This window comes from Drosophila hydei, unplaced genomic scaffold, assembly GCF_003285905.1.
Source record: "Drosophila hydei strain 15085-1641.00,03,60 unplaced genomic scaffold, DhydRS2 tig00000149-arrow-pilon, whole genome shotgun sequence".
NCBI lineage: Eukaryota > Metazoa > Arthropoda > Insecta > Diptera > Drosophilidae > Drosophila > Drosophila hydei.
The window spans coordinates 2,085,113-2,097,651 of record NW_022045678.1 but is presented as its reverse complement, the minus strand read 5'-3'; the positions used below and the strand labels follow the sequence as shown (position 1 = coordinate 2,097,651).

General features: G+C 31.5%; 1 long non-coding RNA gene across 1 annotated transcript; it reads left to right on the top strand.

The window, feature by feature from the left end:
- The first annotated feature begins 7,672 nt into the window (after positions 1-7,672).
- LOC111602276 lies at positions 7,673-8,102 on the top strand. Its single transcript, XR_002751602.1, has 3 exons — positions 7,673-7,697; positions 7,791-7,839; positions 8,070-8,102. It is a non-coding gene; the product is annotated as an uncharacterized LOC111602276 (long non-coding RNA).
- The last annotated feature ends 4,437 nt before the right edge of the window (positions 8,103-12,539 follow it).

Here is a 12,539-nt window from a genome sequence, read left to right as displayed (position 1 = left end):
TTACTTTTTCAAAAATTTGGAAAGTTTTCTCAAACAATAAAAGATAGTATTTTTTAAATATTTATTATTTAGTATATCCTCCCTTTTTCTAAATAAAATCAAGCATACTCTTTGATAAATAAATAACTTAAGTCTTCGCCAACTTCACTGAGTGAAGCCGTATATATATTTTAAATATCTTTAATTACACTTCACTGAGCGAAATCGCATATATATTTTAAAGTGCATATCTTTGATTACAGGGTATAACTTCGTCGAAGATTAAATGTTTCTTGTTATTGCTGGCTTTTCACCAAGCATTTATATAATGGGCTCCTCCATAAACTTGAAAGGTTTTCATGCACTCAATTAAGTAGATTAACAGGCGCGTGCAGTTAATGTTGTGACTCATAGCAGCTCATATCATGTATTCAAGCATCTCAAAAATCTGAAATGTAACTTAAATAACAAATTTAATAATTTTTACAATACATATTTTGGCATTTTATGCTACAAAAAAAGCAAGAAGAAAACTAATTAGTACTTAGATGGTATTTTTTAGAGTTTAACAAATTTGAGTTAGCAACACTAATTTATTTGACAATCTATTTAACAGCTGATAGTTGCTTATTGTTAAGCTCGGTTCGACATTTTGTTATGAATAGACTTATAACAAAGTAACGTGTGCAAATTATTGAATATTGTATCAAAATAATGGCTCTGTGCGTCAAACTTATCATGCATATCAAAAATGACCTATTCTATAAAGTTCTTTTTATTTATATTAAAAGTATATTTTATTGTTTTGCTATAATTTAAGCTTATGGAATTCTAAAATAACACATAATATAAATATGTAAATTCATTAAATGTAAAAGTCGATAAATTAAAGTTAAGATCAAGTTTATTTGAATAACAAGTTAAAAACATGGAGATTTACATTGTATATATTATACTGTAATCAGTGTATACTCTCTCGTGATTGAAATGTACTCTACCTTAATTATTAGCACTTAAGACTCGACAAACAATGTTTCCCATTTTATACAGAAATTCAATGTTGTAATAGGCCTTTTAAGCCGAGCACTCTATATATAAAAACTAATTTTATTAATCAATCAATCAGCTGCCAGACCCGTTGCTGACCGAACCCAATTCAATTTAAGCCCTATGCCCACAGTTTTACCTTTCAGGCCAGCAAAACGGCAACGCGTTTGTCTTTCGAATTGTGCGTAAACAAAGTGCAACAACAAAAGAGGCAACAGAAACAAAAAGTGCATTGGCGACTACAATGCTGAGGGATTGGCATGAAAAAGGGATTGGGTGTGCACACGTGTATGTGTGTGTGTGAGTGAGTGTATGTGTGAGAGGAATAGTTGTATAGAGGCCTGGCATACGCATGTCCTTGGCACGCTTCAATGGTTCGCTGAGTTAAGCTTCAAAAGCATTTTGCAGCGACTGACGTTGGCCAAAGGCTCAGTTCGTTCCAGCCTCGCCGTTGCCACCTGCCCAGGCTAGCCACATACAGTGTCAGGTTAACTCTAATGACGTCAATGGGCGGCGTTTGTCAAAAGCATAGCAACTTGTGCCCGCTGGCCAAACGAAATTGGGAGCTGGCATCGGGAGTGGCAGCTGACGGTTTACGTTGTGCTCCTGACACGTTGCAACATAACATGCAACAGGCCGCTGCCGCCACCGTCGTCGCCGCTCAACACGAGATGCTGCAAAAATGCAACCAAGCTGAAACTTTTCGTTGACGTTGTTGCGCTGAAAGCCGCTCAAAAGTGAACAAAAAACTTTTCCCTTTTTCATAACTTGTTATTCGGAATTTTTCAGCACTTGATAAAGTTTGAAAATTGCTGTTGCCTAAAGCGTGAACGAATGTGCTGAAATATTAAATAATACCTGCTATTTTTTATCAGAATTTTATCACAATATATGAGACATTTTTCTGAATTTTCATTAAATATATAAATATATATATATAATATATATATATATCTCATCTCAAAGACAGAGTATTATTTTTTAATTCTTTTTGTTTTATTTACAATTAACTTGCAGCTTATTTTCTTGGAGCTAAATGTATATATATATAAATTTACCGCATTTAGCTCTAAGCCATATTTAAATATAGACTTAGTTAGCCTTATTTGTGTATACTCTATAAAGTTCAAGCTCTTTAGGTTTAGAGTCGATGTAATCTTATAAGCTTTCGCGTATTAATTTGCTTTACTAAAATTAAAGTTATATAAGGTTTATTAAATTATTAAAACTGAAAATATTATCAATCTATTTGGCATAAATAGCATAAGTATCAAAAGTGAATAAAATTTCAGATTGTTTTATCAGAAGTCGAACTTAATATTATATACTAGAATCTCTGGTTTTCTGATATATACTTTATTTAACAATTACGTAAAGTAAAAAATATATTAAAAATATGTAAATATATAAATAAAAATATAAATAAAATGTAGAAATTTTGTTTTCATTTTATTTGATTAAAGAGTAATTTTTAAGAGTTATAATAATGATTACTTTTTGACTAATTTGCATTTTCTTTATATTTTCGTTATATTTCAAATATAATAAAAAACTTAAATTAAAATATAAAAACTATATATTTAAACTTATGATAGTAAATTTTAATTTTTAAGCTTATGAAAAGAAGGAGCTCAGACCATGTAAATCGAGCCTTAAATTGCTATTAGATTGTGTTTAAGTTTATAGTGTAACTATAAACAATTGCGCTCCGACTTATATGGTCGATTCTTTCTTCGTATAACGAATTCTTAAAAGTAACCTTAATATTTCAATAATTAATAAAAATATAGGATGGCTTCAACTTTCCAATTAAAGGTTCTCGCGTCACTATGAAAACACTTTTGTGCCGCAACCGTGTTCACAAAGTGTCTTTTGGTGCCAAAAAAGAGAGAAAGAAAACTCAAATGGCCATAACAAATTTAGTGCAAACTGGAAGCCATTTGGTAAATGGGAACGTTAATTCAGTTGTCCATTCAACATTTTTTGTGAAATGACCAAAAAAACTGCGTCGCTGCACAGCTGGCCAAGGCTTTGGCCGGTTGCCTTGTCTATGGCTGTGTGTGTGTTCCCTTTCAGTTTTCCATTCTGTGGCCTCCATTTTAGGGTTTCCCATTGAGTGCGCAATTAAATGCGCATTTGCGCAGCAGCTTTTCCCTTTGCCCTGCGCTTCTTATTTTATCATTTTTCTTTTGCACAGCTGCATTTCCGTCCCAAACGAGTTTGCTTGTTTACGCCACTTGGCCAAAGGTGGATCTCAGTCTTTCTCTCTCTCTCTCTCTATCCATCTTTATCTCTCTTTCCCTTTTGGTTTTGTTGTCTGCTCTTGTCTAGCTGTGGGTAGTGTCTGCCGTTGAAGCGATTCATAAAATTTGCGTCATTCGGATTTTATTTTTAGGCTACGGCGCACATCTCTCTGAGCCTTTATGCACAATAAAAGACATGAACATTAACATTTTCCCTTATTTTATTGTTGCCTACTTTTAGGCTGCGACGCAAAAAATACTTTCGATCGGAACTAGAGTTGGGGGCATTCCATTCACGAAAACTGCGATTGAACGGTTCATTTAAATGAACTTATAACGTGAGTTGTGATCGATATGTTCAATTGAGTAGATCATATGTGTCTACGTATCTATCAGAAACGTACACAGTTAATTATATATATATATATTGTTGCCGGAGAGAAAATAATTAAATTATTTATTAAATATTTAATAATTAAATAATTAATATAATGCAATCAAATATTTTTATCTAGGCTTCATCTAACAAGTGAACAATTGAACAATTCCTAAAAAATAAAGTATGGGTTTTAGTGTGTACGGCTCAGGACCTGTTCACAGTTTAATTATACTGCAGTTCATGAACAATACATAATCAAATGATTGATTCGGTTCATAGAGTGAAAATATTAACAAATTTAATTTAACAAATTTAACTGGAATTTCTAAGACAGACAGCATTCGATATTTCTTAACTGACAGATAAATAGCAACTTATACTAAAAGTTTTATTAAACATGGCATTTCAAAAATTAAATATATTTATATTTTTTAAAGCCATTATAAAAAAATTAACCATTAAAGTCTTGTATTACCCATACATACACATACATTACACAAAATAATTTTTACATAACAAATAAAATGATTTTGTAAAACTTTGTTCTTAGATTTATTTTTACTTTTGATTACAAACGCAATAAAACAAAATAAAATCTTTCGCTCATAATTGCCCTTGAACTTTAAATCGGACTATCTTAGTCTAGCTGGTCAAATGCCAAATTTATTGTGTCACTCTTCGGATTTCCGTTGCCCTTGTTCAGTTTCGCCTTGAAATGTGCAGCAAACATATTGAAAGGCAATAATGGCTAAAATATATGACCAGCTGAGCCCCCTTCTGGTAATGGGTAATGGAGATGAACAGAAGCGAGACAGCTGAAATGGAGGTTGGCAGACAGCTTGCCTTGGCAATCCGACTGCTGCAAATGATATGGCAAATGGACTAGAGAGCATCGTGCGCTGAAGGCGTAAAATGGGCCAAAATGGGGGAGGCCCAAACGAAATTTTAGATTGAATTACCTACGCTGAGCTAGTAGCTGGCAGAGCGTGAAATTTTCAATTGCACAATTGCCACAACGGCTGAAAGCAATTTGTGACTTGGAAAATACGGTAAGTAAAGGTAGCTGAAATTAAAACGCAAGGCATTAATTAATTGCTTATACTCTACGAATTTTTAAGGAACATACATACATAATTAGGTTAAATAAATTGTTTTAAAATAAAATAATTATAAGAAATATGAAAAATTTGTTATAAATGTTGCTTAGATAAATATAAATGTAATTTAAATGTTATGGATTCTAAAGCATAGATATATATAAATGAATTAATATAAACTAATAATAAAATAAAAATATATAACTTATATTATTTATAATCTATGCACTAATGTATTTGGGTATGTAACAAAATTAAATTATTTTTTAATGAAAATATATAAATAAAATTAATAATTTGAAATAAAAATCTATGTATAAAATATTCTTTATATATTTTTTCATCAATAAAGTTCTTGTTGCACGTTTTTAATATTTTCTGTTTTAAAAAGCCAAATATCTTTTAAAATTTAATTATTTAGTAGAAGTCCCAATATATAAATATATAACATGAAACATAAATATATAAAAAAATTTATAAAGCAATTACATCTTTTGGTGAAATTATTTCTCCTTATTTATAAAAATAAAAATGCTAGATTTTGTAGTAAATATGTAATTTAAGGATTAAGACTCAATTCAAGTGATTTTATATCATTAAAATTTACAAAATTAAATTTGTCAATTTTGATGAACCTTTAGCTAAATATAAACAATATGCTGAAGGAATTTATTAAGCTTTTCAATTAGGACTGGCATTTATGACCGAACACTTCGGCAAACACAATGGGAATCCTTTCAGTAAATTATGAATATAAATCGAACTGCCTTCGTTACGTTTTATTTATGTACTTTCGTTCTCTTTTGTCTCTTGGCCAAGCTGTTCTCATTTTTATGTGCCCTTTTCATTGCTTTATTTATTCTCAGCCACAAAATGCTGCATAAATTGGAGAGCCGTGCGTATGTAAAATATTTTCAGCCCCCAACAACCAGTTTTCCCTCATTTTCCCCATTTTCCGCCATTTTCATCTACTGCAATTTGCAGTTATTTTGAGGTCTGCGTCTGCTGGTCATAATTTGCAAAATAAACCATCATCAACATGCCTACTTTATAGAGCATACCTAAAAGGGTAAATTGGAAATAATCATAAATCTTTGGTAATTATTTGGCGTGGAATGACTATGCCTAGCAAATTAGTATTTATACATATTTCAAAGGTATTATTAAACATTTAACATAGTTTAAGTAATGGGATTTCAATTTCTATTTAGATTTTCTGACATACCAAATAAGAAGCAAATAGCTTAAGGAAAAGAAAATAATAGTGTCAAATAATATAAATAATAAATTCTAAAAAAAATATAGAATTATTTAATATTTGATAAGTAAATAATAAGAATATTAAATAAATAATAATGTAATATTTGACTATTTGAATAAATAAAATGTTTCTATTTTATGCGTGCTTTTTACCTTTAAATTTTCAATATATTCATTAATTTGCAATTTTAAATCAACCTTCCTTCCGTTTCTCTTAATCTTTGAGGCACCCAAAAGTAAACCAAGAAGTCATAAAATTGATTGTCGAATCAAACATTACTATTATTCAAAAAATTTGTTTGTTAGATAATTTCAATTTTGAGAGAAGCCCAGTTGTCATACATTACTTGAGCTTCAATCGCGCTTTTATGTAATGTAATGTACATATATATAAATGTACAATTTTTTTTTAAATATATAAAAGTTGGCTTCATCAAATATGTGAGTTTACTAATCAAATTCAAAGGCAGGCATTGGTAGTTCGCAGATTTATAGTTCTTTGAGTTTGAGTTCAATATAAATAAGAATTAAAATATTTACAACTATATATAATATACATGATATATATGATATCTTTGTTGCTCAGCTCTTTCAACAATTCTCATATATGAAAACATTCCGTGTCTGCATTTATAGGATATCTCAACGGCCACTGATGCCATTCGCTGCTTATTTATATAATTTCCATAACTTGGAAAGTTTACCCATTTGTGCCCCCAAATTTGGCGCCCGGCTTGTTTGTTTGTCTGCGTTTTGTTGGTTGCCCAACACGTGCCATGGATTGTCGGAGCCTGTGGCGCCACCACCCCAAAGTACAGAAAACTTTATGGGAAAAACGACTTCAATTCATAGCCACGGCCAAGGCTTTAAAGCAGTTACAACGTGCTTAAGTCGAGCGTTTTATAGGCACACTAAAATTGGCTTAACTATGTACAAATGGCAAGAGCTATGCACTGCATATGCAGTTTGTGGCTCTTATGTCGTTATGCCAATCCGATTGTTGCACAAGCTGCCATTGCAGCAGATTTTGGTTGCTGTCCTTGCATGTCGTGTACATTGGCATCGTGCACTGATACATCCGCTCTGGCTGCAACGTCAGCGGACTTTTGCATCCTTCCTCATACAGCTTACCTTGGCCCAGCCAAATGCCAGCTGTGGTTGCATCCTTCCATTGCCATTCTTAGTGCGATTGCTGTTGCAGTCAGCTTAAGTCGTTGCCTCTGTCCTTGTTTGCCTTGATCTGATTGCTTCTGCGTAATCCTTTATATGTTGCTATATAAATTATTCCCTTTGCATGGATATTTTTCTTTTTGGCCGGCACTTCGTATCCTTGCCTTCTCTGATTTATTGGCATTTGCATTATCTATCTGCCTCTTTTGGGCAGCAGCAAATTGATTTCTGTAAATTATGTCAGTCTATTTTCGTTTTGCCTGAAATGTTTTAGAAGAAATTTATTTGCCAACAATTTATGGGGATCCAAAGTTGATTTAAGTGGGGTCTGATTTTCTATTTGTAGTTGGTTAATAATTTCTTTTTCCTAAAAGTAAAAGTTATTGCATAATGCTCAGCCAAAACAGTGGGTACGGTGAGACCAAATTGTTAAAATTAAGACAACAAATAGGTATGCATTTTCAACAAGTTAGCTTGAACTATAGCGTGAATGTTAATCAAAGTTGAAGCGATAGTTATATTGTAAGTTGTGCGTTTATATTTTATTTATACATACAGTACAATATTTTACATATTTTTTCTTTCTTTTTGTGACAATGATGGCTACGTGCAAAGATGAGTATATTTAGATTGAAATTTCAAGTTATTTTTTGATGACATTGATGTAGGTATATGTATTTGTATATGTCTGTCTATCCTTATACTTATCTATCTATATAATCATCTATCTATATGTCTATCTAACCAACTCAGCAAATTTAAAGTGAAATCTGCAGTTCATTTGTTAATACAAAAATAAATAAATTAATATAATTTCTATAAGCAAATATTATGTTATAAGTAAATATATACATGGCTTAAAAAATATTATAATTTAATACATTTGCTCTTTAGGTATATACCAAACGCAACCATTGCCAACCATTCTCATTCCCGATGGCCAGGTTAATTAAATTCATGCATCTCTGTAGCTATGACAACTTTGTAGAGTATTAAAATGTAAAGTATATCGCAAACGATTTACTTAATTGCAACAAAGGACATTTAATTTATTTTATTATTGCCAGCTAATTGCTTTCTAACTGGAATTAAATATATGTACGATACCTGTACCTATATCAAATGTTTTTCTTGGAACTCATTTCCAAGTGCTCTAATGGACTTTGCTGCATTCCACCTGTTTGCTAGCACTTGTCATTCGTTTGGCTCTTTTTCTCTGTGTGTATGTGTGTCTGTGACTTTTCCACAAGCTAACATGGTCTTATCATGTATTCTGTTTCCTACATCTTGTCAACCGTATGTCTGTCTGTCTGTCTGACTGTCTTGCTGTCTATATCTAGTTCACTCAGTTGTCCTGCTCTTATCTGTGTGCTAGTTTTCACTGGGTGCCATGGCACAAAGTCCTTGAAGCGTAATTAGTATCGATTGCTGGCAATGACTTAGGAATATTACAAATGCTAACACACACCCACACAAACCACTCAAAGCACACATACACGCAAAGAGAAGACATTTACGCTTACTGTGCGTAATTGTTTTTTCTACATTCTCCCTCTCTCTCGCTCTCTTGAGACGTTACATTTGGTTATGTCATCGGCAAGAGATGCAGCTGTAGCTATAGCTACAGATACATACATTAAGATACGTATGCTGTCTTTGGCTTTGCAATTTGTCGCCTAATCGTTAAATTAGGCGCTGTCGAGTGAAATGCGAACAAAAGGGGAAATGTAATTTTCGGCCCAGACCACAGCACGTCATCAAAAGTGGCTTGCATCATGGCCAGCATGCACTTAGTGCCGTTCACTTCGCATTTCGGCCACAAAATTTAATTTGCCCCAACCGACACTGAAGGCACAGTTTTGGACATATGGACAAACGGCTGGCATTGACACTGGGGATAGACGAGCAGTCATTTGCGTCAGCGTCAGCGTCAGCTATCTGTCCTGCCAGCTGACAGAAAATTCAATTTGAAAATTTTGCTCTTGCTTGAGTATTGTTTTTGTTGTTGTTGTTGCTGCTGTTGACCAAATGGCTGCAGCTGTTGGCAACATCAGCATCTACGAGGCAAATAGCTTGACCGGACAACTTTATTTTACATTTTCGTCTCAGACTTAACTAAATTTGAATTAAATAAAACAAAATTAAATTAATTGAATTAAACGAAAACTAAAATGAAACTAAGCAACTGCGTTACATTCACTCGTTGTTTAGAGGAAAAAATATATAATAAAATTATTTTTCAACAATGTATATGATCAACGTTTGGAAGCAGTATATATATTTTTAGTATATATATTTTTAGTATATATATTTATATATATATATTTTTTTTAGTATATTTTTTAAATCAAGTTATATAGCACGATTGAGCTTTGGAGTTACTTTGTGAGTTCTATATAACTATTTAGCCAGTGTCCGATAGCTTATTTGATATGATGTATAGGTTAAACTAAACATGACAAAGCACCAGTGACTCTATTTCCGATAACTATATTTTTATACCAATAAAATTTTTAAGATATTTAATAAAATTTTCTATTTAATCATAAATTGTTTTATGCCTGCCAAATATGAGGAAATAATTTTTGAAGAAAATCTAAACGAAAATCTAGCTCAGCTGTTGACACATGGCTTGGTCAACATGGCTTTAGTTTTCAGGAAATGCATCGTTTATTAAAAGTTTTGCTAATTCCTAGCATAAAATTATCGCACTATTTTAATATAATATGTCACATATATATAGCTGTACAGTTAATACATAAATAAATATGTAACTATAATTACATTGCACACAGCAAAGAAATGAAAAACTTGTTAAGCAAACATCAAATAAATATTGTGTAAATATACGCGTATAAATATATTTTTTTAGTTAACATTTATATTCTACCTACATATTTGGCCATAAAAATAGGCACAATATTTTTATTACAGTTTTGCTTTTTCGCACTTTAACAATCAGACGATTTGACCTTGTAACAAATATGCACAAATTGCAAACGCCGGCAACAACAGCAGCAGCAACAACAACTACAGCAAAAAGCTACAAAATAAAGAAAAAATAAATAAAAATTGCACACAATCCACACGACAACATCGTGTATCTGTATCTATAGCCGTAGCTTTTGTGTGAGGCGCTAGTCTTAATGCTTACATAAAGTAGCGTGTCGAAGAGCTGTACAGAACTACAAAATTAAAGCACAATGAAAAACAAAACTAATACATTTCGAATTGTAGATACTCTAGTCATTCTTGTTTAAGAAATATTAAATTTTTTTGATTTTAACATAAAACGTAATAATATTTTGAGGCCTATCATTATTAAATCCTAAATAAATAATTGAATAAGCATTATAAATGTAAATTTTTGACTTTTTAATTATAGAAAAAATAATTGTATACATTTTCATTTTTTATTTATTAAAAAATGATTTCTTATTTATTGTTATTAAATATATATTATATTTAAGGAAACTTCATTTAAAAAATGTATTGCAAATTCAAAGTATAAGTAAATTAAATTATTAAATAAATTTCATAAAAAAAATTTAACAAAAATATATAAATAGTAACTGTAAATAATTGAGAACTTTTTATTCTTAATTAAGTTTCATTTAAAACTAAATTCAAGCTGCAAGTTTTACTAACTGCATTGAGCTCACATATAAATAATTTTGCGCCCTCAAACTAAGTTAACTAGTCAATTGAGTATTCGATTCCCTATACTCATCTACTTTTACAAAGGCAAAGATTAGAATAATTCGAGTTTGATTGAAATCTATGACAGTTTTGGGACTTTGCTTTCTCTACATTTCGACATGGTTGTTAATATGTTAGCAATGTAGTTCAAGGTGCGTTCAATTGTCAGAGGTTTTGAGTTCAAATATCTTGATAAAGGGTTGTAACTAACGTTGAAGAATAATGTTGAAAGCAAGGCCTTTATTGTTATATACTTATAACGTCAATTTATATATCATTATTACGTTAAAAATAAACTTTAGCATCAACCGAAAGAGACGTTCTTAACTCAATAAATTATTGATCAGAACGTTGACATGATGTAGACAGTCTATATTTACAGTCAGTCAATACAAGAAAGACAATTGTACTTAAAAGCTTTTTTAATATTTAGTACTTTTTTATAGAACTTTCAATCAATAGAATAGAGAGCTGTCTCGCACAGTTGTATCTTCCATTGACCCTCTCAATTTATTTGCACTTATTTTCTCTCTCAGTTTTTCAACTTATATTTCATGTCAAATCACGTTAAGCCGAGTCAAATGTCAATCGCCCGTAAGCGTATAAATTTGATGCCAGTTCACTTGGCGTATGAGTAATGTAACTTAATTAATTACGTATACGTGCACAGGCCATTGAGCAAATCACTTGCTGTACTCAAATACTGTTATAAGAACTAGAACTGCAGCAAAAAGCAACAATTATACTAATAACTAAATAAACTGTGAGCACTTAACGTGGTTCACATAACAATGTCAAAGTACGCTTCAGAGCAAAATTGAGAATAATGCAGAGTATGAAAGAAAGAAGACGAAAATCACAGGCCAATGGTGTAGGAGTGGGGGGCAGCAAGTGGCTGCCGCTGGTTTCGAAGCTACCCACAACTGCGCAGCTCAACATGATACCCCAGCAGTGGGTCGCAAATTTTAAATTTCTTAAGTGCAATTTATGAAAGGCGTCTAGTGAAGTCTTCTAGAGTATGTCTTATTAAGTGGCCGGCACTTGAATGTCATTTGGGCTTTGCGAAACGCGGAACCCAACGTATCGCCGGGCATTTTGAATAGTTAATTTTAAAGCTTAGCGAATGTCAAAGCAAAGAATTGATAATGAATGGACATTTCGTTTCTTTTGATTGCGCCTGCACTTAATCAATTGGCTTTATCAGAGATTGCGGGAATCAGGCATATGGGTTAAGGTCTACAGTACTTTAACATATTTTGGTTCTATGCCATTTATTGGTTTTTATTAATGAAATAATAAATGAATAAATAGAATTTTATTATCTATCTAAATCACATTGAATGGGCTCTGAATTAATTGAGATTTCTTAAGGTTTTATTTAATTTTTTTTAAAAGACAATTATTAGAAAGCAGGCTAATGAATACTATAAAATATTAGATTCGCCAAGATAGATACATGAGAATTTCATAGTAAAACAATATTTATTATTATCCGAAATTGTGTCTTATATATATAATATTAATATATGTAATTTATATATAATATTTATATCTTATATTTATTTCGTTAAGCATTTCGTGACTAAGTTATAATATTATATAACGGATTTCCTGTAGTCAAAATGTAAATGCTGTTGTATGTAATATATAGAGTACGTGTCTGTC